The sequence below is a fragment of the Canis aureus genome, chromosome 15, assembly GCF_053574225.1.
Source record: "Canis aureus isolate CA01 chromosome 15, VMU_Caureus_v.1.0, whole genome shotgun sequence".
In the NCBI taxonomy this organism is placed as follows: Eukaryota; Metazoa; Chordata; class Mammalia; order Carnivora; family Canidae; genus Canis; species Canis aureus.
This window is the reverse complement of record NC_135625.1, coordinates 55535372-55562624: the sequence shown is the minus strand read 5'-3', so window position 1 is coordinate 55562624 and position 27253 is coordinate 55535372. Positions and strand designations below refer to the sequence as shown.

Genomic DNA, 27253 nt, shown 5'->3' with positions numbered 1-27253 from the left:
TAGGCAGCCAAGGTCTTCTCTCCACACGACACTGGCAGTCACAAATCTAGGTCTTTTGCTTTTCTTTTCCCAGGAAGACAGACCACTCTGTTTCTGTTAAATTTTTGCTTTGTTCTGTTTTTCTTTTTCTTTTTTTTCCAGGATTAATTCAATCAGCAACCTCTTGATGAGATTAGGATACATTCGTGTCTCTGGATTGGACTTGGTTTTCTAATTTCTTTTTTTTTTTATCTTTTTTTTTTTTTTTTTTGGTTTTCTAATTTCTATAACATATTTGTATTCTGTTTCTTAGTATTTCCTAGTCTTTTTTAAAAAATATTTTATTTATTTATTCATGAGAGAGGCAGAGACATAGGCAGAGACAGAAGCAGGCTCCCTCTGGGGAGCCTGATGAGAGACTCAATCCCAGGACCCCAGTACCATGCCCTGAGCTGAAGGCAGACAGACGCTCAACCACTGAGTCACTCAGGCATCCCGATTTCCTGTGGTCTTAATGTTTGCCTCCCCCAAATTCATATACTGAAATCCCCATCCCCAATGTGATGTTATTAGGAGGTGAATTAGATTAATGCCCTTAGAAGAAGCTCCAGAGAGCTAGCACACACACCCCTTCCAAGAGACAAGGATGCAATGAAAAGTGTGCAGCCTGGAAGATGGTCCTCACCTACCTGCCCTGGCACCCTGATCTTGGACTTCCAGCCCCCAGAACCGTGAGAAATAAATTTTGGCTGTTTGTAAGTCACTTGGTCTATTATATTTTGCTATAACAGCCTGAATGAATTAAGACGGGATTTCTTGCAAGAGTGTAATCATGCAACAGTGTAATCACTATTTTAGTTTATAATCATTATTAATTTCCCTCTCAAATTAATTATTCGGCAAATTGTTTAATGGCTAACTCACTAAGGAGTATGAGAGTAGAGACCAACTTTCTCTCCAGCTAACTTTCAGCAACTAGCTGAACTACCTGGCTCAACAGATAGCTGAATAAATGAACTGTGGATTTGCAAGGTAAACTTTTTTTTAAAGCTGTTTTCACATTAAATCTATGTTACATTGCTCAAGAGTTCAAATAAGCTCCAAAGAAAGGCTGATACCAGTGACAGCCCACGTAATACAGACTCATACACCAGACTGAGTACCAAAAAGAACGAGACTGTAAAACATTTAGACACGCACATTCCTTTCACATGTTTGATTTAGCATCGCGAATGAATGTAGAATCCAAAAAGTCCAATGCAAGCTAGATTATTTTATATCAAACATTAAAAAAACAATTGCCAGACACTTCATCCTCTGAGAAAGCTTATTTAGGGGGAACAAACTATTTTGGAAAGATAAGTGTTCTTAAATATATTTGACTATCAAAGGCAAGGCATCTTCCTATATAAAACATTATCATTTTCACACTCCTCCAAAGAAATCCAATAAATAACTTTATTTATTGGGCTCGATGAATCTTCAATGATAGACATTCCCTAGACTGCCAACACCTCCACAAGCTCGCTTGTTATTTGTTCTTGAACATGACCTGTTGCCATTTCCGGCTGCTTTTACAGAACAGTTCCACGCAGTAAAGCCCAGCAGAGCATGCGGTCAAAGAATACAACACAAGAACTGGCCAAAGCCAAGGCTTGCGTGTAGTATCTCTCTTCTTCCAAGTGGACCAGAGAATCCTGGAGCGTGGATTCAGGCCACAGATTCTTTCCTGGCTCCCTTGCCATGCCCATGATGCAGGGAAGAAAGAGCTCAGGAGGGTTCTCTCCAGAGCAACACTTGGCTATGGGGTTCCTACAGGTGTTCTCGTGTTGCACACTCTGGGATGAGGTCCTGCGTTTGGTGAAACACAATTCAAAGTGATCTTCAGTGCCATGCAGCAGGTCTGGAATGCCGTGGCTGCTCGGAGCAGGGAAGTGCTCCAAGAGAAGTGGCTTGCTGGGCTGCAGGCAGCAGGATAGCGCAGTCCTCCCAAGCATAAGTGCTGTGAGGAGTCGGGGGTAGCTATGGGGCAAGCAGCCATCATAGTGGAGCTTCTTTGTGCCAGGGACGTTGTTACAGCAGCCATTTACCAGCAAACCCTTCCTTTCACCGATGTGTCCTAGTTAGTGATGAGGTACTTCCCTTAAATGGTGCTCCAGCACTGGGGGCCAAGCCCACTACTGCTGCCCCAGTTACACTGTGCTTTCCATAGAATGGGCTGGGGGCATCTTGGACCAGGAGATTCCAATTCCTCGCTGCCCTTTCCTCCTGCTCATCCTCCTGCTTGAAGGCGCAGCTGGGGAAGCAAATGAGCAAGAGCCCCAAGACCAGGGCACGCACCCACCTCTTCTGGAGGAGCTGGGGCCACACTGCAGCCTCCAGGTTGCTGCACTCAGTGGCGATCAAACCCTACTCCTCCCGCAGGCACAGGCCCTGCCAGCCCCCCCAAGGAGAACCGTGTTTTAACCTCATTCTTGGATTCTGGGGCATTCTGTTATCTTGTTACTATTTTATTAGGCACCATGTCACAAAATGTTTGCTTCTCTTTTTGTAGTGTTTTGAGTACTCTGAATAGGAATAATTCCATTTCAGAGATGTGAGGCTGGAGAATAAATACAAGAATCCTTTCAACAAGCAGGACCAGTCCAGGACTCGAAAGTAGAGATGGGAAGCAGTACTACTTTCAGTTATGCAGGACATTCCCACTTAGGGCTAACCAAAAGAGATTAGGATGACACCTGAATCTGGGCTTCCCTAGAGGGTAACTCCCCACAATGGGCCATCTTGGCTTTCTTGACCTCTGACTCATCTCAACAACGCCCCCACCTCAACCTGTTCATGGATGGGTGACTTTATGGAGCTCTGAGAAGCAGCTATTTGCTGTTCATTCAAGCAGGAAGCTTGAATCAGCACCAAGTACAGACCAACCAGGGGGAAATCTCGCTTGCAGGGGCCACTGCTGGGCTACTAGCTCCTGGGGACTTTGAATCATGACTCTAATTGCAGAGTCATCAGCTGATCCAATCAGTCCTGGACTTCTGTTGGAGGTGGAACTGTATTCTTATATCTAACCTCAATATGCTGACTCTGAAATATGGAACTGAGTAGCCTAGTTAAATTTTGGGACACTGGCCGGTTAGCTGGGCAGGTGATTCACTCTGCTACTGTCCCAGCCTGAGAAGGGTAAAGACAAGTTGAGAACGGGGCTAGTTCAAGCAGGTGCTGCTCATTACCCAGGAGATGGAAACCAACTTTGAGCTGACAAATGTCCTGCACTGGAAGGCCCCCAGGAAGGCTGGAGGACACTGGGGAACAGAGCCTTGGGAGATGGCCTAAGGCTGTGAGACATGAAAGGAAAGCCAGGAGGCTGTTGCAGAGGGCAGCCTGCAGGCTCTCCCTGAGTCTAGGGGTACTACTGTTGGGCACCATCCCAACCTAGATGATCACAGTGTGATGTCAACTAGCGTTAAGATGAACCGACTCAGTGATTTTCAAATTGTACCTTATGACCCATTCATTAGTAGATCCTAAAATAAATTAATCTGGCCCATTCCTCAACTTTTTTAACTAAAAAAAAAAAAAAAAAAACAGAAAACAAAAAAATAAAAAACAAAATGGGTTATAACAGAAAGTATCAGTGTCTTCTAAGTAATAAGGGCATGTTCTGATTTGTAAAAATTTTGTTTCAGCTATATTTTGTGTAGTGTAAACTAGGTCTTCAGGCAAAATGTATTTCCAACTAGAGGTCATGTAAACCAATTTTGTTAGCAGTGGCTCTCATTAATTCCCCTTGCTCTGATTTCTTGCAATCCTATCTAGCAATCTATTGATTTGAATTTAGCTGCCCACATAAAGGAGATGGCACTAAGCAGTGATTCTAAGTATTTAGTTGCTTGATAGTTTCATTTCTCACTGTGGGTTAATAAATTGGCATTTCTGACTTTACCATAATCAATCTCTTATGAATTATTTTTTTAAAAAGATTTATTTATTTGAGAGAGAAAAAGAGGGAGCACATAAGCAGGGGAGCAGGGGGAGGGGCAGAAGGAGAGAAAATCTTAAGTAAATTCCGCACTAAACTTGAAGCCTGATGCCAGGCTATGGGGCTTGATCTCACAACCCTGAGATCATGCCTGGAGCTGAAAACCAAGAGTCAGAACTGACTGAGCCACCCAGGAACCCCTTTATGATTTTTTTTTTTAAGCACGAGTCAATTTCCTACTGCCCACACTCCAATGGGTATTTAACAAAACAGATTTCCAAGCCAGCCAGTCTGAAGACCAGGGTTGTTTCAAAGCAAGGACATCCTTAATGACCTTTCCTTGCCCTCCTCACCTGCTTCCCATATACCCTCTACCCAGCAGGTGGGGTGGTCTTTTTATAATGTAAATCCAGTTTTCGCACTCCTCTGCCTAAAACCTTTACAATGTGTCACTGTATTAGGTTGAACCAAGTGAAATCATTGGTCAAAATGAAAATAAATGATTTTACATTGATCAACCTAACACTTAAAATGGCAACTCCTTATGTATAAGGCCTTGTATGAGCTAGCCTAATCTCTTGTCACTCTTCTATCCATGTTTTTTTTTATATCTTCATCATGCAATGGCTTTTGATTTTTTTTTATGGCCACCCACAATAAGTAATACATTTTAGGGGTGGTCTGGGTGGTTCAGTAGGTTAAGCATCTGATTCTTGACTTCAGTTCAGGTCTTGATCTCAGGATCCTAAGTTCAAGCCCCATATCGGGCTCCACACTGGGTGTGGTGCCCACTTAAAAAAAATAGAAATACAGTTTACACTGTGATCCATGATCCATATACACATAAGCACACATAACATGCTTCAGGTCTTGACTGGTATATTAACTTCCTAAGAGAAGCTTTCTTCAATGAACCTGTATAAATGGATCCTTTACCACCCTCCCTTGATTCTCTACCATTGAATCCTATTCATTTTTTATAATATTAAACATAATCTGAAGTTCTACATTTACTTATTTATTTGTGGGAAAGAGAAAAGAAGTACCCTGATATCCAGGAACTGACTTGATGTTATCACTTAGGGCTTGGTGTTGCTATGAGCTGGCTGGCGCAGCACTCACAGCCAGGTCTTGGTATATTCCCAAAGAACATAAACAATATCACAGTATTACACAACATCAACATGGGACAAAGGCACTTTGTCACCATGATGAATCAAGACCAAAACAAGACCCCTCATAATCATACCTGAGCAGAGAAAACATTAACATTCTCCAACCTACAAAATACCAAATATTTTCTCTTCAGCTAATATGAGTACCTGCCACTTCTTTCCTAATTATAGCTACAGCCTCCATATAAGTGAGATAAATTGATATGCCCAATCATAGACTTGCCCTCACTTCCTGAAAGCACTCGATACAGACTAACCCTCTGTTTCCTGGGACCTTTCCCAAAATTACCTAACCTAACCTGAAATCCTTTAAGTCCTTTCTAACACCCTCTTAACTAAATGCCCCATGGTTCCCCATGGTATGTATTCTCTGGCAAAGCAACGGGTTAATAAACCCAACCTGTTCAGCCTCTAGTATGGTTCCGGTATATTATTCACCAATATATCCCCTGGGACTTGCACAGTGCCCACCACTTAAGAGGTATTTAATATCTTGGATAAACAAATAAATGAATGAGCATATGAATAATTAATTACTTAATTTCCACCTTCCTGCACAGAGGAGGAGGACCTGTCTGGGTGGCTGATCCTTCTAGGAGACAGTGCTCTGTCCCACTGTATGACTTCAGAGCTATTGGCTGTTAATACCCTTCTCAATGCGGGGTGATCTCTTCTATGACCATCTCCCTTGCTCGTCAGAGAAGTTCTTAATTTTTTTAAGCATGTTCAAACCTGATTCTTCTGTGAGCTTGGCTTACTGAGTTCTCAGCACTTAAATATTTTCTGGATTACAACGGGCAAAGGTGAACTCTGATCCCTGGATCCTCTGCGATGCTCTTTCGAAGCAAGAATTTCTTAGACAAACTTCTGACTCCCTCACTCACCCCATCTAGCTTTGTGTAATATTTCATCTCTATGCTGAGGTTCACTATGACTCCATAATTTTTTTTTTGAAGATTTTTATTTATTTGAGAAAGAGAGAGCACAAGTAAAGGGGGAAGGGGCAGAGGGAGAGGGAGAAGCAGACTCCCTGCTGAGCAGGAAGCCCCATGCAGGGCTGGATCCCAGAACCTTGGGATCATGATCTGAGCCAAAGGCATATGCTTCACCAACTGAGTAATCCAGGCACCCCAAGCCCCCATAATTTTTAATAATATTTTTTCTGATTATAATAACCCATGCTCATTACAGAGCATTTAGAAAGCACAGAATGGTGCAAAGAATAAAAACTGAAATTAGCCACAATCCTATAGGCAACACCTTGATTTAATTTTAGTTGGGCATATAGATATTAATGTAAGCAAATTATATATATATGTTTCTTATATTTTTTATAGGAATATTATGAGCATTGCCTTCATCATTAAATTGTCCTCAAAATCAACCATTTTCAACTTTGTTATTTTATTCAGAGAACGTTACGTGCTAAGAACTCAAAAGTCAGCATATTCAGTGTATGTTCCTAAATGAATGTAGCTGAACTCTTAAGAGTGATTTAGATTTCTTCTAATTTTTCATTGTTATAAATGTTTCAGTGAACACCTTTATGTATGAATCATTGTCCACATTCTTAGAAAGTTTTTTTTTTTTTATTTTTTTATTTTTTAATGATAGTCACAGAGAGAGAGAGAGAGAGAGAGGCAGAGACACAGGCAGAGGGAGAAGCAGGCTCCCTGTGGGGAGCCTGATGTGGGACTTGATCCCGGGACCCCAGGATCATGCCCTGGGCTGAAGGCGGCGCCAAACCGCTGAGCCACCCGGGCTGCCCACATAATTAGTTTAATATACATGAATTTTTAAAAAAATACTCTCAATTAGAATTGCAAAACTGTTTTAAGGTCTTTACATTTCTGCCAGAGAATGTACCTGATTGTCCAACCTTTACCAACACTAAATATTACTATTTAAAAATATGTTGTTAGTAAGATTTTCTTTAGAAATGGTATCTAACTTTTATTTACCTGTTTTTTGTTTGTTTTCATTGCTGGTGAAGTACAGGAATTTGTTCAAAAAATTTAAGAATTCAAATATCCGGGGCAGCCCAGGTGGCCCAGTGGTTGAGTGGCGCCTTTGGCCCAGGGCCTGATCCTGCAGACCTGGGATCGAGTCCCATGTCGGGCTCCCTGCATGGAGCCTGCTTCTCCCTCTGCCTGTGTCTCTGCTTCTCTCTCTGGGTCTCTCATAAATAAATAAAATCTTAAAAAAAAAAAAAGAATTCAAATATCCTCCGTACCCTATTTTAAAAACAAATCAAATAAAGTATAATGTCTTGAAAATAATGTCATACAGCAGTTTTCTCACACAAATTATTTATTATAGGACCTCCATGAATATGAACCAAAAATGAGTCAAGTCTGATGCTGAGAGACAATATTTTCAATCAAAACTGTGGTGGAAAAGCCAGGACATGCAGTTTACGTATTGATATACTATGTTAGCTCCAAAATTATTGGTGGGGGAAGAAATGTGCTAGGACATAATTTTAAGGGAACAAGGCTTCGAAAAATATTTCTATAAATTTTGCTTATTTATTACGTGCTCCTGGGTTAAAACGTGACTAAGATTAGAGACACAAGGGAAGGGAAGAAAGTGTATTCCAGACCGAAATTCATCTCTGCCAAAGGTTCAAAAACACCCAGACATTTCCCTGGTGGTGTTTTGCAATTCTTCCTATTTACATTTTTCTCATAACAAAGACCCTAGCCTGCAGCCAGAGCTGTTTTACCCCCTCCAACATTCTCTGAACAAAACTGCCTGGATTCGGCTTTCTATTTTTAACCCCCTTGAAACTCTTTTTGAATTAATCACTTGATCTATGTGTGTGTGAAATATGCTCTGAGCTCTGAATAGCTTCAATTGTATTACATTTCATTCAGGTAATTTCAACCCAACAAACATATGGAGAACCCACCATGAAAAACAATTTTTTAAAAAAAAGGTCTGCAGGAGTAACAGAGAGATCAACACAGAACCACAATACTCCGTGACTGTCCATGTGATACAGATGGATATAAAGGACTGTAAAAATACAGATAAGGGACAGGAAGAAGAACTCCTCTTACCTCTGCTCCTTCTGTTAAATGGGTGGATCAACGGTTTTTCAGGAAATAGAGGAGAAAAAGAAGAAAGCAATTTTAGTTTCTTTCCCATACTTACAAACCTACCCCTCTTGCAATGTAAGCCCTAATCAGATTCCTTGATTAATCCGGAATTGATGTTAGTAGCCAAAGCTTTGGGACACATGGCTGTAGATTTATTGGGCAACAGGAATGGGACACAAGAGTTGCCAGATGTGTTGAAAACTAGATCGGATATTACAAGAGGCAAATGCATGTGTTGTATGTCTAATGTTTTTTGTTTTTTTTTTTTACCACTTTTTTGAGGTATGATTGACCCGTAAAAGGCTGTACACATTTAATGTATACGCCTTGATGAGGTTGATCATAGGTATGTTCCTGTGAAACCATCACTACCATCAAGACCATAAATATGTTCAACTCCTCCCAAAGTTTCCTCCCTCCTCCATTATCACTGTTATTCGTATGTGTACGTGTGTGACGACACTTAAGAACTACCCTCTTAACAAATTGTTAGCTTAAGGCACTATGCTGTATAGCAGATCTCCAGAACTTCTTCATCTTGCATAATTGAAACTTTGTACCTTTTGATTTCACCTCACCCCCTAGCAACCACTCCTACTCTCTGCTTTTATAAATTTGACCATTTTACATTCCGCATGTGAGATCAACTGCATATCTAATTGCATAGGCTTTTGCAGGTTATGAAGTCCACCTTCCTTCATATGTTACCTCATCTGTCTTTATACCAACTAGGTAAATGAGGAATTATTATTCTCCAATTTTAACAGATAAGAAAACTGAAGCTCAGACAAGTTAAGTGACTTGTTCAAGACCATCCAAAGAGTCACACAGCTTGGCATAAAATCTAAGTCTTCTAACTACAAGTTCAGTGCTCTTTCCAGAAGAGAAATGCCCAAATAACATTATAAGGCATGCTGGTATTATCTATAAATGCAATGGCTCCAGATTCTAGAATTTTAAGTAAACTCTATATCCAATGTCGGGCTTGAACTCATGACCCCAAGGTCAGGATTCACATGTTCTATGGACTGAGCCAGCCAAACACTTCTCCGGCTCTTACAATTTTAAAGGTCCCCTTTCAACCTGTTCTAAAAGCTAGACCTAAAAGGAGAAGAAATAGGGAGGAAGCTTTTAGTTTACATTGATTTAGGCAAAAGATGCAGGCAAAACATAATGCTCTAAAATTTTCATGTATCTCATAAAAAGGGAAGTGAAATTAAAGAGAGCTAGACAAGATGCACTCTAATAGTATCATATTATCCTATTTTCACGATGTGATAAGAATTATCAGGTAATAAAAACTAACACTCAAGTACTACTTATTATTAAGACACTTCTGTAATGCTTACCATATTCTAGGTACTGTTTAAGTACTTTAGATATGTAAACTCATTTAATCTTGCCTCAAAAAGGCAGGTACAATTATGATTTCCATTTTATAGATGAGAAATCAGAGGTACAGAGAGGTTAAGTAAGTTGCTCAAAATCACACAAGCAGTAAAAGTGAGGGGCCATGCTACAAAGCCAGAGAGCTTGACTTCCCAGGGCCACTTAACCACTATACTGTACTGCCTCTTCAATGCAAAACTCCTTCCAAGAACAGCCAGTTTTTGCTTTGACCTCAGGGACGTCCCTCCTCACTGTGCTTCCTAACCCTTTACACATTCCTTGTCCAAACACTCCTTACATTTTCTGTAATCACTTATTTAATTCTTTCCCCATAGTCTCCAAGGTATGGAGGCAGATGCTGTGACTTGCTCATTTATCACTGTAACCTAAGCACCTGGCTCAATGCCTGGACCATCATAGTTGCTCAATGCAGACTTGTTCAAATAATTATTAATCTCACAAGCTCTTCTATAATGTTTACCATGTGCCAGGTATTGTGCAAAGAACAAATATTTAAAAATATGAGGTATGTACGATTTTACAGCTAAGTAAAACTGAGGCACAGAGAAATTGAGTAATTTGGACAAGGTCATAGACCAGCAATAAGTAACAAAGTCAAGATTATAACTGAGGCTGACTTCAGAGTCCACGTTCTTTGCTAATAGGCTGAATGAATACATGAATGAGTGAATGAAATATCTGTATGTAATACAGAATCTGGGGCTGCTGTTCCTTAGGCTTTTGTTTTCTTAGGGGCTTCTTCATGGATTCAGTTTTCTCACTTTTCATTGGCTTCCCCCAGTGGAAAGACGATGGACATTACAATTGTAACTTGGCTGAGTGAAATACCAGATATTTCTGTCTCAGTTACTCTGCTTTTTATTTAGTCTCTACAAATGTCTCAAGGTGGAAATAGCTGTCAAAATCTTTGGACAAGAATTAAAGAACTGAATTCTCATAGCATTGCAACATGTCAGTAGAGTGCCAAATGGGAAAAAAAGGCTAAAGATTTTTAAAATTTCCAAACATGCATTAGTTTGTTGATATCCTCAGATTCTAAGTAAACTGTGAAAAATATTGAAATACAATGAAACATACATATTTAAATATTCAAACAGAAACTTCTGCTATGACATTTTCATAGCTTATTAATTACTTGGTTTGTCTATAAAAGCTTATGCCATGAAAATAGGATGCTCATTTCTTAAATAATATTTGATATCTACTGGAATACCAGGAGAAAACAAAATGCACAGTTGGGAAGTAAATGCACCTGGATATATAAGGATTTTTCTTTTTTACTCTTATGTCTCTTTATTGGTATTTCAAGGACTTGGAATGAGAAAAATCACACAGAACTGTGCCCTGAACAATGGAACAAGAATTAATCGTGATCAAGTGCATATTTTCTCCCACTTTATTCTCATCAGGGTATGAAACATACAGGCCACTTTAATGTGTGGCACTGGGCCTTGAGGAACCTGCTGGTGCTCAGTAAATACTTGTTGAAGAGACAGAAACATAGAAGGCAAGATACAGTTCGACATCCAACCTCTATGTTCTAGAATGGCTCTTCAAAAAAGCAGATCAGCCTCTCCGAAGCAGTAAAATGAAACCAAAAATGCTGTTTTCCTAAAGTTTTTGTGGCAATCTAACCCAGAGGAGAAATCAGAAAATATTTAAACCACAAACCAAAAGTCTTTGAATAGTTTTTCAAGGTCCTCCAGAAGAACTATAAATTATTATAGTCTTTGTCTCTGTCTCTGGATTTACCCCCAGTAAAAAGAATTTTATTTTGGTACCACATTGAGTGTACAGTGCAAAGAATCTCTCCCTCCCATCCGAATTCCTGAGCCAACAGATTCCTTCCCCAGAGGGAATCACTACTACTGGTTTCTTGTACATCCATCTGGAGATACTCTTTGCATACACATTTTTTTTTCACAAATGATAATATGCTATACATAAACTTCTGTTCCCTGCTTTTTTCCACATACTAGGAGATGATGGACAGGGCTCCACACTAGTATATGTACAAATCCATATTATTCATTTACGTGACTGTAGAGATTTCCATTATTAATATTCCATAATACCTTTAGCCTGTCTACTATAACTGGACAGTTAGCACTTACATTTTGCTATTACAAACAATACTGAAAAGAATATACTTAAACATATACCATGAGTATTTTATTCTATTTTTTAAAAGATTTTATTTATGTATTCATGAGAGACACAGAGAGAGGCAGAGACACAAGGAGAGAAGCACGCTCCCCGCAGGGAGCTCTATGTGGGACTCGATCCCCTGACTGGGATCACACCCTGAGCTGACAGCAGATGCTCAACCACTGAGCCACCCAGGCGTCCCGACCACAGGTATTTTAGAAGGAAAATAACATCAGACAAACACTGAAAAAGAAGGCTCCTTGAAACTTTTTTTAAGGTAGTTATTTCCAAAAATTTTTAGACTTTTTTTTTAAGATTTTATTTATTTGACACAGAGAGAGAGAGAGAGAGCACACAAGCAAGAGGAGCAGCAGGAAGAAGGAGAGGGAGATGTTGGCTCCCCATGGAGCAGGGAGCGCAACGAGGGACTGGATCCCAGAATCCTGGATTTATGACCCAAGTGGAAGAAGGCAGATGCTTACCCGAGTGAGCCACTCAGGCACCCCTCAAAAATTTTTTTTAAAAAGGAAAAAAATTAAATCTCTAGTAGTTGAGGAGAATAATGAACTACAACAGAAATTAGAGGTTTGTAACATCCAAAGGAAAACTGGATTTTTTGGAATGAGTTACCCTCTTTATGAGTAGGATGGTTTACAAATTAAAGTGTTTAGATAGCAGAACAGGATGGCTGCAGGACGATAACCTTAGTTCCAAGTGCACAGATTTTTTTCAGTGTACAAAGGCCTGAATGCTGGAAAACATACAGAACACAGGATTACAAGTTAGAAATTATGAAGGCTGTGGGAAGGGTCTTAGTCATGAAAAGAGCAGAATAAACAGGTTCAAATAAAGTTGTAATGAAATGAGGCAAAACAAGGGATGGGAAAAGTACAAGGGAGTTGTGGGGAACTAAGGACAAGTTCCTTAGTTAATTAAAAAGAATTAAAAGAAATAACAATTTTTTTAATTAATTAAAAAGAATTAAAAAGAAATAACAATTACAAGTTAGAAATTATGAAGGCTGTGGGAAGGGTCTTAGTCATGAAAAGAGCAGAATAAACAGGTTCAAATAAAGTTGTAATGAAACGAGGCAAAACAAGGGATGGGAAAAGTACAAGGGAGTTGTGGGGAACTAAGGACAAGTTCCTTAGTTAATTAAAAAGAATTAAAAGAAATAACAATCTTTTTAATTAATTAAAAAGAATTAAAAAGAAATAACAATTTCCAAAAAATGGCTAGACATTGATGAGCCCAAACAGGGCCAGCACGAAGCCCATGGTAGCCTCTTTGCAAATATGATTTTGCATCTTGACCCATGACCAACCCTTCTCCTTCCCATATGGGGGAGGGAGTACCAGCCAGAGGAAGCTGGAGGCAATAAAGAGGGCAACCAATTAATATGCCACTGGTTTTGCCTGAGTTTCTGGGCTGCAAAAGCCCAGGCATGTGACATAGGATCTGCAATGAGATGCTCTTTCGAGGACTCAATAAATGATGCAAGGAGGAATCATTAGTCAGATTTTACCTGTGGCAGTATGCAACAGATGCAGCCATGCCATTTGAACCATGCAGAATAATGGTGATGGATGTGATGCCTGCAGTGTTTGTCCATTTAACCAGACTGCTCCAGCTGCCTGCCCCCAGGTTCCTGCCTATTTTCTAAGCCTGGTTCTCCATTCCCCAGCCAATTCTGTGAGTCATCTAATATCCTTCTAATAAATGTATTTTTCACATATGTTAGCCAGGGTCCGTGGCTGTTCTTTGCATTCAGGAACCCTGATACAGTGAATATGACAAAAAAACACCTCAGCTGGAACCAGCCTCTCACAGAAACAAGAACAGGAGCAGAGAGCCCTGGAACTGGGGTCCCACGTGGGATAACCTCTAACACTGAACCACAGCCTTGGTCTCTTCACGTAAGATCAGAAAAGACAAATACAGAACAAAGGTACTTAGGGCTACACTGGTCTCTCTGGGGATGCTCTCTCCCTCCTCCCTCCTGATGAAGTTATCAGGGCTGTAGGTGGATAAATGTATGAATGCTCCTCTCTCAGCAAAGGGGAGCAGGAGAAGGGAAGGGCAGAGAGTCGAGAGGAAACTGATGAACCTATCCAGGTCAGAGCTGCAGATTCTAAACTCAGTTGTTCAGAGAGAGCTTGGTGGCAGGTGGCAAAGAGTTTATAACTTGGAAATAGTAAGGCACCACGTGCAGGTTGAATAATTCCCTGTGATACTAGTACAGAGGGGCTTGAGCCCTGGCATTTCATCCATTAGTGATTTGCTTTGCTATCTGCCACATTCTCACTGATGCCTGGTATACTGCAGGTCCTCAATAAGAATTTCTCGAGGGAATAAACGAATTGTTAAAGATCAAACATCCACCAATAGTTGGCATATCAGGGCACCCCGTGTTGGTAGGATAGAATGACACTGGGATTTCAATCCAGACCTGTCTGACTCTGAAGTCCAAATTCTTTCTTTTTTAATTAAGTAGGCTCCATACTCAACAAGGAGCCCAACTCAGGGCTTGAACTCACAACCCTGAGGTCAAAACCTGAGCTGAGATCAAGAGTCAGATGCTTAACTGACTGAGCCACTCAGGCACCTCAGAGGTCCAAATTCTTATCATTGGGCTCTATTGTCTACTTCCTGGACCCTGGCAGCAGTAACAGCTGAGGATCTGCTGCCTACCAAACCATGTGGAGGCGCCCATATCACACTGCTAGGGCTCACCAAGCTGTCACTTGCTCTGGTTGCCATCTCTTCCCTCAATAAGGATCATCATGGCAGGGTTGCTGGATTTGTCAAGGTGCCAAAGGGTCTCTGAATTCTGGGCAAGTGTGCTTTGGATATCACACTTTACACACTTTACGAATGAATATTAAACATGATGCTTGTATACAAATGTCACACAAAGATTTCAGGGAAATTGCTCTTTCAGATTTGACTCATAGCTCACATTTCCTCTTCTTATTCTTTCACACGCTTATGATTGGGTGCCCACATTACTCAGATATCACTGGGACGCAGATTTGAGTAACAAATATGACTGACTCAGTGTATCTCCTGGTCCTCCAAGGACTAAGGTTTCATTAAAATCTTGTATGCCAGGTCCTTCCCTGGAGATTCATTTCTCAAAAATTCTTGAGATCATCTGCAGATAGACGTCTAGTGGCTATCCCTGTCTCCTAGAGGTGTCCAGACTTGTGTTAATCCCAGCATTAGGGATCCCTGGGTGGCTCAGCAGTTTAGTGCCTGCCTTCGGCCCAGGACGAGATCCTGGAGATCTAGGATCAGGTCCCATGTTGGGCTCCCTGCATGGAGCCTGCTTCTCCCTCTGCCTGTGTCTCTGCCTCTGTCTTTCTTTCTCTGTCTCTCATGAATAAATAAAATCTTAAAAAAAAATCCCATCAGTAGACACAAATGGGAGTCTCCCTAGGATATTTCTTGGGTGAAGTTAGCAGATATAATAAATTCCCTTTAACTTCATGCAACAAAGTCAAGAAGATGAAAAAAATCAGTTTTCCATTTTATATGAAAATATGTAAAAAGCAAAATGATAGTAATAGAAGCGGGTCAGTGGCTGCTTGAAGTTAAGGGTAGAGAGAACTGACTGCAAAAAGGCACAAAGAAACTTATTAGGGTGAGGACAGTTTTATATCTTGATTGTGGTGGGGGTTATGTGATTGTGTACTTGTACTAGGGTTTTTTTTTTTAAGATTTATTTACTTATTTCAGAGAGAGAGAAAGAGCGAGCACACACATGCAGTATGGGGGAACAGAGGGAGAGAATCTTATGCCTAATGGGGGGCTCCATCTCACAACCCTGAGATCATGACCTGAGCCAAAATCAAGAGTTGGACACTTAACCGACAGAGCCACCCAGGAGCCTCTTTGTTGTACTAGTTTGCAGTCCTTCAGAGGCAGATTTGGGTGAAAGTAGTTATATGGGAGATTCAAAGAAGTAACAGGAAATAAGGGAGGATGAGAACTAAGACAAGAGAGAAAAAGGGTGCATTAATGATCATTTCATTGGGGTGAGCATCTGCTGTTCAATCCTGCATTGTCTTGACTTGAAATGTATTCCATAATTTATCGTTTCTTAGACATTTTATTTACATTTAATTTACTTTTTTATAATTTAGGATCCATACCCAACATGGGGCTCTAACAACCCTGAGATCAAGAGTTACATGCTCCACCAATTAAGACAGGCAGGTACTCCTCTTAAACATTTTATTTTAAACATTACTTTTAAGAATAATTTAAAAGCTTGGATAATGTAAACTTCCTCCAGAGAATTTTTGTTTCCTTCTACTAAGTACTTGATGGTGCTAGCAGTCAGGAGGAGGACTGGGTGACCTACATGCCCTACAAGTAGGGCATTCCAGGGTCCCAGTCAAAGGCAGAAAGTCTCCACCTTCAGATGCGTTGAATTCTGACTCCTATTCCTTTAGCCCCAGGTCCCATGAAGCCACCCCATTTTCTTTTTTTTTTTTTTTAATTTATTTATTCATGAGAGACACACACACACAGAGGCAGAGACACAGGCAGAGGGAGAAGCAGGATCCATGCAGGGAGCCTGACGTGGGACTCAATCCTGGGTCTCCAGGATCACGCCCTGGGCTGAAGGCGGCGTTAAACTGCTGAGCTACCTGGGCTGCCCGAAGCCAGCCCATTTTCAGCTGTTACCCTTAAATAAGCTAATGACGCCAGGGTAAAAGCAGCAGTCCTTCAACATATTCCCCCAAGGAGGGGGATCTTTATCTTTGACCACTGGCCAAAGGCAGGCTTGTCTCTTAGATGTTTTTTGTTGGTGGTGGTGGTTTTTTTTTGTTTTGTTTTGTTTTTTTGTTTTTTTTTTTTTTGCATGAGCAAATGCCCCTTGGACAGAATGGCCTCAATTTATCTGTTCAAGCTCCAATTCCTTCCCAGATCAAGGCCTACTCTATTAGTACGACTTTGATGCTTTTTAGTAAATACTTCCAGTATTTATCCAAATTCTTTTTTTTTAATAGATTTTATTTATTTGACAGAGAGAGCGAGCATTAACAGGGGGCAGGCAGAGGGAGAAGCAGGCTCCCTGATAAGCAGAGAGCCCAAAGCTGGGGTTGATCCCAGGACTCTGGGATCATGACCAGAAGGCAGATGCTTAACTGACCAAGCCACTCAGGTGCTCCTACCCAAATTTTTAATGGTCTTTAGTGAAAGGAAAAAAATATATGTTTAAAGAGCCCCCAAGAACCAGAAAGTAGAGAGTGAAGAGACAGAGATCTGGATGGTCCCTCTTTCAGTATCATGGTAAATTATTGTTCGGCAAATATGGACTCCTCCCAACCTCCATGAGAGGTGTCTACCTCCCAGTTCTTTCCATTTGAATTCGGTCATGTGATTTGCTTTGACTACAAAGATGCTGACAAAGTGGCACAAGGAGAGGCTTCAAATGTGCTTGTGTATTTGGACTTGCTCTCCCACATCTCTGCACTATCACAAAAAGAGCTCTGCTCAGGAAGCTGCTGTCCTTCAGCCTGGGCCCTAGAATGAATACAAATGAAAGCAATCCTGAGCTGAACCCACAGAGGAGACAACCCCAGCTGGATTTGCAGCTTTAAGCAGAGTCACTCAGATGAGCCCAGTTTAGATACATTGACCAACCTCCCTGCCTGCCCCCCCCCCCCCCCCCCCCCCGCCCCAGCTGACCTGCAGCTACCTGAGAGAAAACAAATGATAGTTCTTTTAAGACATTACATTTTGGGGGTAGTTTGTTACACTGAACTTTTGTGGCAATAGCTAATCATACAAGTAGCCTAGCAAGAATCTGGCTCAACAGATCGGCATTATTGCAACACCAAAAAAAAGGCCATTATTAGAACCCAAGCTCCAGAAGCTTTTCCTCACTGACAGGTCACTTCCCAACCAGAAGGTTCTCTTTATTGCCTTGATGTTCCCCGATCCCATTCTCTATACATACTTAAAATATCACAGGAGTGTGGTCCTGGGAGCACTCCTACCTCCCACCTCCACATTTTTTTGTAAGGGTATACCAGTCTATTTATGACAGGCTTAAATTAAGCATATGTCTGTGTGGGATAATGAGGAATGATGCCTTACTGCATCTCCAGTGTGTTCTCCCCACCAAATCTTATTTTGCATTTACAGTATGCAGGACTTAGTGGTGTTTGTGTGCTTCTGTCCCCTTTTGCACAATAAAGGGAAAGGTTGGTCAGAATCATCTTGCAGACTTACCAAAAGCCAGAAAAATCCCACAAGGTTAAAAACCCAGTCCCCAAACATAACAAATTTTACTATTTTCTGTCATATGCATTTTTAAATTGTTTCCTATTGTGATTGCTGATATCTATGAATGCTACTGATTTTTGTGTGTTGATGATGAATCCAACATCCTTGCTGAAATCTCTTTAGTTTTCATTGTTTGTTCATATATTCTCTGGAATTTCTATACCGACAATCATAATATCTATGCATAATGAAGTTCTTCTATCTCTTGTTTCCTTTTAATGTCTTTTCACATTAGCTAGACTCTCCACTATGACACTAAATAGTAACTATGGTAATAGTGAACCTTCTTGTCATGTTTTAAAGAAAATGCTTTTGAAATTCCCTCATTAAGTGCAATTTTTGCTGTGGGTTTCTAGTGGATTAAGGAAGTTCCCTTTTATTCCTAGTTTGCAAAAATGTAAATTTTAATCATTGAGCATTGACTTTTACTGAAAGCTTTTTTTTGCATCTATTAGACCGATTATATGTTTTTTCTATTTTAATCTGTGGATTTGGTAAATTATACTGTATTTATCTCCATAAGTGGAAAAGTTGAGTAAGAAAAGTTGAGTAAGAGAGATATTATCTCTTTCTTGAATGACTGCAAAAGATTAATGTCTGCAAAAATTTTAGTATCTAAAAAAAAAAAAATTTTAGTATCTTTCAGGAAGGGAAAACCTGACGACTAATTCAATTCTTTGATGAATATGTCCTTGAATAATTGTTTTCATTGTGAAACATATCATACAGAGAAATACAAAATGTATCTGTATCTCTTAAAAATAATAGTAACATGAACACCTATGTGTCTACAGGATTCATTAAGAAACAAGTTCTCTGCATACCTGTCCCAGATCATGGCCCTTTTTCTCCCCATAGAGATAACGGAGTGCTGAATTTTGTATAAAACATGTCCTTGTTTTTCTTTGTGATTTTAACTCTATCTCTGGCCAATGTTATTTAGTTGTGCCTATTTTTGAACTTTGTGTAAAATGTATCAGATTATTTTTATATATTCATCTGTGACTTTCCTCCTTTGCCCTATGTTTTGTTTTTGAAAATCATTCTTTGAGGGGCATCTGGCTGGATCAGTCAGTAAAGCATGTGAGCTTTGATCTCAGGGTTATGAGTTCAAGCCCCACAGTGGGCATGGAAATTAAGAGAAAATCATTTGAAATTGAAAATTTGGGGGTTTTTCTGTATAGATTACACCATATTAAACTACTTTCATCCATAGTACTTTGACATTTGGGTTGTTTCCAGTGCTTTTGCTATTGCAACTAATGTACATTGAGTCTCTAGGTGTCAGATTTATACACACTTGTTTGTACATACACCCTTCTGCCCAGGAGTGGAACTGTTTGGTTGTAGGGTATATATCGATGGGCCATTTGTATTTCCCCCATAAATGAATAATTTTTTTAAAAAAAGTTAGCAAACTACAGCCTGTAGGCCAGCTACCTATTTTCATAAATAAAGTTTTATTGGAACCAGGGCCAGGATTAGGGGGAAGGAAGCGAGGCAGGGTTTTCTAAATTTAGGGTTGGATCTTCTATTTTGTATTTTAATATTTTGCTCATTGTGGAATTTTTTGCATTAATTTTTATTTTTAAAAATGTTATGTCAAAATATTACTTACCTTGATTACTACATCTTTTGATGCTTGCTTAAATTTTGTGCCCAAGGTAAAGGCTTCCCTTACCTAACCCTAATTTCAGCACCACCCTAGTCTAAGCCACTGATTATCTCCAGGCTGTACTTCTGCAATAGCATCCTAACTGGTCTCCCTACTTGCACATTTGCCACTTATCTTTGATCCACTTTCTACAAGGACCCAATGTGATCTTTTGAAAAGATATATTGATTTATGGGCAGTGGTTGAGATGTTCAGTGGTTGAGCATCTGCCTTTGGCCCAGGCTGTGATCCCAGGGGCTTAGGATCAAGTCTGCATCAGGCTCCCTGCTCATGCCTCTCTCCATCTCTCATGAATAAATAAATAAAATCTTTAAAAAAAAAAAAAAACAAAGAAAAAAAAAAACAATAAATTGATCTACGTTACTCCTCTCCTCCAAACCTTTCAATCGTCTCTTACTCTACTTAAAGTCCAAATTCCACATAGAACCCCATATAATCTGGATTTTGCTTTCTTCCATAAACTCATCTTCTACTACTCTGCCTTTGTATGCCCTGGACTCACTGGCTAACTTTCCATTTCTGGAATATGCTAGACTCATTCCTGCCTTCTGGTCTGGCACAGGACATTCTTTAAATGGGTAATCCCTTCTAAACCTTTAAATTTTAGACTAAGTTATCTCTTTAGAGAGGTTTTCCAATCTAAAGTAAATCCCCTCCTGATAGTTCTTTATTTCAGTTCTTTTTCCTTCCTAATACTTTGACAACATAGAAGTAGAGTTTTATTTGCTTATTACTTTGTTTACTTGTTCTCTGTCTTCCCTTTTAAAGCCTAAGATGTTTGAGGGGCTTAGTGCTTTCCTCACCACCAAAACTCAATATTTAGCACTCCACTACTCACTAAATAATTGAAATAAAGAAGATAAAACTCAAAGTAAATGGGTTTTTGGAAAAAGATCCCCCACACAAAGTGGTATTGATATTTATTAATATTAAAGAAATCTGGCCATGACAAGGGTCATAAAACTGATCATTTCCTTTGGCCCAGTAGGTCTACATTTGAGACTATAAGAGAAACTTGAAAATTTTATTTACTTAAAATATCCATATATTAATAATTTATGAAAGTTGACAAAATCAGAAACAACCCATGGTGCTGGTTGCCCATTAACCCTTCCCTGTTTTCATTCTCCTTCAGCCTACATAAGCCCAACTATACCCTGCTGCCACGGTAGGACTTAAGTACATAAGCACTGCTGGAGAAAAATCACAGAATTGGACAAAATACAATTGCCATAATTGTCAAGTTCACCAATTTCAAATGTGCAATTGTTACTGCTCTGCAATCCTGTAGTTTCTCCAATGAAGCTGTTTTCATTCTCTCTAGATGCTGTTTGAATGTTCATCGTTCTTCTTTTATCAAAGAAGTCAACATCTGCAAGGCCATTTAGGTCAGAAAATCCAAGAGCCATTTACGAGCACACTTCCCTAACCCAGTTCATCACCAAGGCCAAAGATCTCTTTTATTTCCCCCAAAGATTTATTTATTTCAGTGAGAGAGAGCGCGCAGACTACATGAGCAGGGGGGAGGAGCAAAGGAAAAGGGAGAGAGAAACCCAAGGAGACTCCCACCTGAGTGAGAGCACAGGACCCAATGGGGCTCAATCACACAACCCCAAGATCAGAAACCAAGAGTCAGACTGTACCCCCCGGTGACTCCAAGCTTATCTGGAATTCATCACCTCTTTTGTATCTTCATTGTTACCCTAATCAGAATTGCCATCTGGATACCTGAGATGTTCTTTAAATTACTTGCTCTATTTTCTTTTTTTAAGATTTTATTTATTTGAGAGAGAGCACGAGAGAGAAAGAGAGAGAAAGCGCACATAAGCTGGGAGAGGGGAAGAGGCAGAGGGAGAAGCAGACTTCCTACTGAGCAGGGAGCCCAAAGCAACACAGGGCTCGATCCCAGGACTCTGGGATCATGATCTGAGCCAAAGGTAGACATTTAATCAACTGAGCCACCCAGGCACCCTCCTCTTTCTCTTCTTTTAGATAGCTTTAATAACATTCCAGAGACTTAGTACAAAATTCAAATTAATAAGTTTCCCAGTGATGGACATTCAGTAGCATGGTCTCTCTTTTTTTGTAGCATGGTCTTTTAAAAATGTAAATCATACCATGCCTCTTTCCTTCAAGGGCTTTATTTTTCTCACAGAAATAAGAACTACATATCCGGGGATCCCTGGGTGGCTCAGCTGTTTAGCGCCTGCCTTCAGCCCAAGGCGTGATCCTGGAGTCCTGGGATGGAGTCGCGCGTCGGGCTCCCTGCATGGAGCCTGCTTCTCCCTCTGCCTGTGTCTCTGCCTCTCTTTCTCTCTGTGTCTCTCATGCATAAATAAATAAACTCCTTAAAAAAAAAAAAAAAAACCTACATATCTTACCATGGCCTAAAAGGCCCTGGATGATCTGGTCCTTGCCCCTCTGTTAAATCCACCTTATGCCATTCCTCTCCTTGCTCACCACACCCTATACTAGCAAGCCTTCTGGAAAGGTTTTTTCCACCTCAATGTCCCTGCATTTTTTCCTCTTTTCTTCTATAAATATCTTCCTTGACTATCCTCTTCCTCACTAATTAAAATTGGGTCCCCTTCTTAGACTTTCTCATAATATCTTAAAAATATCTTTACGGGGCACCTGGGTGGATCAAGTAGTTGGGTATCTGCCTTTGGCTCAGGGCTGATCCCGAGGTCCTGGGATGCAGTCCCGCATCCGGCTCCTCACAGGGAGCTGCTTCTCCCTCTGCCTGGGTCTCCGCCTCTCTCTCTGGGTCTCTCATGAATAAATAAATAAAATCTTTAAAAAATGTATCTTCACAGTATTCATCACCAGTTATAATCATATAAATTTATATACCTGAATATTTCATCTCTGCCTCCTACGTTCTATGAGGACAGATACAGTGCTTTTGCTGAGCTCTGATTTACTGTGCTACCAGCACCTAACACAATGCTTGAAGGTAGAAAACATTTATTGCATGAATAGATGATATATCCCCTCACTGAGGAATCATTAAGCAAGTTGGGTAATAGAATTCAATGTTAATTAACTTTAAAAATGGTAGGAGAGGGCAGCCCGGGTAGCTCAGTGGTTTAGCGCCACCTTCAGTCCAGCGCGTGATCCCAGAGACGGGGATTGAGACCCACGTCGAGCTCCTGCGTGGGGTCTGCTTCTCCCTCTGCCTGTGTCTCTGCCTCTCTCTCTCTGTCTCTACGAATAAATAAATAAAATCTTTAAAAAACATGGTATGATAATTACATGTTATATGAATAAATCTAAATGAAATTATATATATATAAAATATGTATATGTGTATATATACATACACATATATGAAAACTTGCAAATATAGAGCAGTAAAAGAAGCGCTGGCATGAGAGGGCACTAATTAGTTACCGATCCAGGAAATGTCACTTCTTCACTGTTAGTCTCCATCAATGCATGACCCTCAGCAGGGGTGGTATTGCCTTCTAGTGTTATATACTCTAGGAGGTATCACTGGCCTCTAAGAGAAAAGGCCAGGAACCTAGAATTGTAAAACGCGGGACTGTTCCTCAATGAAAAGTTGTGTGTCCCTCTGGCTTTTAAATGTCCCGGTGTAGGTGAAAAACCTGTGTATAACTAGCTGCACCTGAAAGCTGACCTATTTTACATATGAACACAAAGCTGTTTTTTATTTTTACATAATTTCAACAGCGAACATTTTAGGAATGTTTCTACAGCGAGAACAGATTAGTGTCGTCCACCAGAGGTGGCCAAAGCACCAAACCTGTGTCAGTTGTGGCTTTCACATTCGTGGGGATTTTACTTATAAGTGCAGACACTTGATTTATAACTTGATTAGATTTCCTAGAACGGTCATGCCTGAACATTTATATACTGAAACAGGAGTCACTGTATTATAAATTACTTTCTTTATACTTTTTATATTTTAGATTAGATTTAAACCAAATCCGGCATGTATGCAGGCTGTATTATCTACGAATTTCATTTTAGGCTAATAGAGGAGACATTGTGAAAGTATGTGTCATTTGAAAAAAAGGTGTGTTGGGTCAAAACAAGATTGAGAAACACTGGATTAGACAGACGAGGAGGGCTAAGATTACCCTTTTCGTTCTTCACGCAACGGTTCTCATCTTCAATAACGGAAAGGGTTCTTTTTATGAAATTAGGTCCACATATGTAAAATTGCAACGTCCTCCCTTATTTCCCTTTTCTGCTTTAAAATTTTTCATCCGTGACGATACGCTACGCATTTCAATACTATATTTTAAAAATTGATCGCCTCCTCCCCCTTTTCCTTCACCCCTACACAGCTAGAATAGATACAGGCGTTCTTAGAACAGACAGGGAATTTTGCGTTTTACTCACCACCGTCTTCCCTGGTATTGAACAGCGCCAGGCACCCAGGAGGAGCTCATGGGTTGCATGAATGGGCGAGGAATACGCGCAACAAGCAAACCGGAGGGCTTCGAGCGCCACTTTCTGCAGAGTTCTAGGAGACAAGCGAGGGCCACCTGGGGCTTGATTTTCGTGATTGAGGAGCATTCCTCAATCGCAGGGATTCGCAGGGGCTGCGGGGATTGCAGGTGCCTTCTCACGTTCTTTGCGATGTACCGATGTGCGCAGTGGTCCGGGAACCTCACGCGCGGAGCCCCCCGGGTGAAACACCGAACTAACTTGCAGCGAAGTCCGCATACCGTTGTCACATTTGCGTCTCATCGGAAAACACGTTTTTCGTGCAAGTGCGTGGGTCCGCCGTTCCCTCGCTCATCTCCGTACAGGACGGTCCGGGGGGGATGTTTCTTCGCTGGAGATGCACGAAGAGGCGGGGACCACGGGTGCTGCTGGCTCGGCCCCGCGCAGACACGGGAAACGAGTCAACGCTCCCCCTCCGCGGACAGACGCCGCCCCAGACGCAAATTCTCACCCTAGATCAAACCCCGCGCTCCTCCCACCCGCCCCCTGCCTCGACCCCGCCCCCTTAGGTACCTGCGGTGGGGGCGGGGCACAGAGGAGCCCGAGCCGGCTCCCCTCCAAAGTGCTGAAGCTCGCTTGGAGTTCTGGTATCCCATTCCTGAGCAAACCCCGAGGACTCCGAGCGGCTGGCGGAGCCCGCCGGCCACAGGACAGCGGGGCTTCACACGCGGGCGCAGAACCAAGCAAAACACGGAGAAAGGCGGTGGTGGTGAATCGAACAGCCACGTGAGGCGGGCATCAAGTCCGCCCCCGGGGGCGCCAGAACTGCAACTCCCGGCTTGCAGCTGGGCGGGCATCCTCCGCGGACTACAACTCCCAGGGTGCTGCGGGTGCGGCCGCCCGCCTCTCCTCCCGCCCCTCCCCCCGCCCCTCCCGGCCGGATCGGCGTGCGCCTGCGCACCGCAGGCCGGAGGAGTCTTACCCTAATGTAAGATGGTGGCCCGTCTGGCTGTGGAACCCACCGAAAGCTGAGAGTCCGTCTCTCAGCCGTAAAGGTCGGACTCGCGGAAGCAATCAGGCCCGGTTCTGAAGAGTTTTTGTGTCCCCGAAGCTCGTTCAGTGGTCTCCCGTGAGGACGCGGCAGCGCGTGGAGTCGGCTGAGGGGAAAGCGAGGCAAGGCAGGCGGGTGAGTCTGTGCGGGGCTGGGCTTAGGGGAAACCCGGGGCTGACCGGCTACGAGAGCGCGGAGGCTTCGCTGGGACTGTGCAGGCCGCACCCCCCTTCCTCCCCACCCCCCGCTTCGCCTTCACCCTCCTCCTCCTCGGCCTTCCTCCTCCCCGCCGCCCCCCCCCCCCCCCCCCCCGCTCTCCCCTCTACGCCACAGCAGTTAGCACCGGGGAGAGGGAGCGGGGCTGGAGGCGGCGCAGCGGCGACTCCTGCGAGACGTCCCCAGCCGGGGAGCCGAGGCGCACTCCGGTCCGGGGCTCTCCGCCCTGCGCTTCCGTAGGGCACAAATCCCGGGGCTCGGGACTCCCCTCTGCCTGGCGTCCTTGCCCCGGAGCCCCCGCCTCCCCGGCCCGGAGCCATCACTTGCACTCCGACCCGAGTCGCTGCCGCTCACCGGTCCCCACTCCCCGTGCCGCCCCCCCTCGTCCTGCTGTGTGTGTTTTTTTTTTTTTCCTGCTGCCCCCGCTCCCACCCCAGAGTTAGCCTTTGCCCCCCCTCCCCTCTGCAGTCCGCCCCTACTCTGCCTGCTACACTGGCGCGCCTTCTGAGGTGCAGCCTCTGCTTTAAGCACATCTGTCATTTTAAAGCTGCCCCTTAAGTATCTGGATGCTGCTGTTGCTGCTGCTGCTGCTCGGTCTGACCCACCTGTTTCACAGCTTTCTTGGCAATTGTCCGTTCCTTCCCTCTTTTCTGTACAGATTCTTTCAGCATACACTTCCAGAAAGGGGAAAGGAAAAAAAAAAAAAAAAGGGATGCCCCGTCTTGGCCTCCTGAAAAGTCAAGTTGGGGAAGTGAATTAAGTGAGGTAGGATACTGTTAAACGTCAGGAGTCCAGATCATTTTTATTAAGGCTGCTCGGGAGAGGAGCGTTTTCTTTTCTTTTCTTCTTCTTTTTTCTTTTCCCCCCTTTCAGTGATCTATTTGTGGATTATTCGCTCTGTTGGGACTTGTGGCTTTTTGTTGTTTGTTTGTTTGTTTGTCCCCTCCCAACCCCCGCCGCCGCCTTCTATTTTTTGACCGGCTTCTCTCTGCTGCTAAGCATCCTACTGAATTACCTCCTCCCCCCCCACACACACACTTCATGTGAACTCTGATTATACCAGCAAATATTAGCCCAGGCATTTCAAAATAAGATAAATCTGGCCTGCAACCAAATGAATCTGTGAGCTCCACACGAAAATAGGAGATTCTGATTATCTGGTGCTTCTGTGTGGGTTACAGATCCTTTCCATATTAAAAATTGGTCATTGACTCCATGGGTTCTATTGCCGGTCGGCTTAATTGATGACATATTTATGGTTCAGGTGGAAATTTCCTTTCCAGCCAGTATTAGGCTTACTTAGGGGTTGTTGGATTTGGGAAGTTGTCTCTTGTGACATTTCTGGAATGGTAGGCATCTGAATGAATGGTCTTCTCTTGAAGACTCATTAGATATAATTGCAAAAGAAAAATGGAATTTTTTTTTCCTCAAAAACTGAATTCCCATTTTTTTGTTCCACAGAAAAGAAGGGGGCTGGGAGAAGAAATGACAAAGCTGTACTCTTACATGCATCTGTTGGCACTCACTGTTATTAGTATCTACATTAAAAAGCGGAAAACTAGGAACAAGGGATGGCTAATAATGTGTGTTTTTTGATGAAAGCAGAAATTGAAATGCCCTGACTAATGGTATAAGGAGCCTGTAATCACAGCTCTGTGAAATAAAGAATTATTGGGAAGGCAAATGGGATTACATAGATCAGATACATACATTTCAAGTTTAGACATAAATAAGACGCTGTGTTAAGACACGTGTAAAAATGTTGAAGTCATAGTAGCAATCTCATGCAGCAGTATACCT

The 27253-nt window shown here is 42.0% G+C and overlaps 1 protein-coding gene, 1 long non-coding RNA gene and 1 pseudogene across 8 annotated transcripts in view; 1 reads left to right on the top strand and 2 right to left on the bottom strand.

The window, feature by feature from the left end:
- Positions 1-1322: 1322 nt before the first annotated feature.
- Positions 1323-14555, bottom strand: LOC144284183 (SREBP regulating gene protein pseudogene; annotated as a pseudogene).
- A 6163-nt stretch (positions 14556-20718) lies between these two features.
- Positions 20719-25490, bottom strand: LOC144284888 (uncharacterized). Its single transcript, XR_013353299.1, has 3 exons — positions 24760-25490; positions 24139-24614; positions 20719-22977 (listed from the first exon to the last, which is right to left on the bottom strand). It is a non-coding gene; the product is annotated as an uncharacterized LOC144284888 (long non-coding RNA).
- Positions 25124-27253, top strand: part of CNOT4 (CCR4-NOT transcription complex subunit 4) — a 137271-nt gene continuing 135141 nt past the window's right edge. For 3 of the 7 annotated variants that reach the window (XM_077850044.1, XM_077850041.1, XM_077850042.1), the window contains exon 1: positions 25124-25372. The gene's annotated coding sequence lies outside the window, so the exon portion shown is untranslated. The remainder of the gene's footprint in view (positions 25373-27253) is intronic. The other 4 variants (XM_077850046.1, XM_077850048.1, XM_077850047.1 and 1 more) reach the window with 2 other exon arrangements.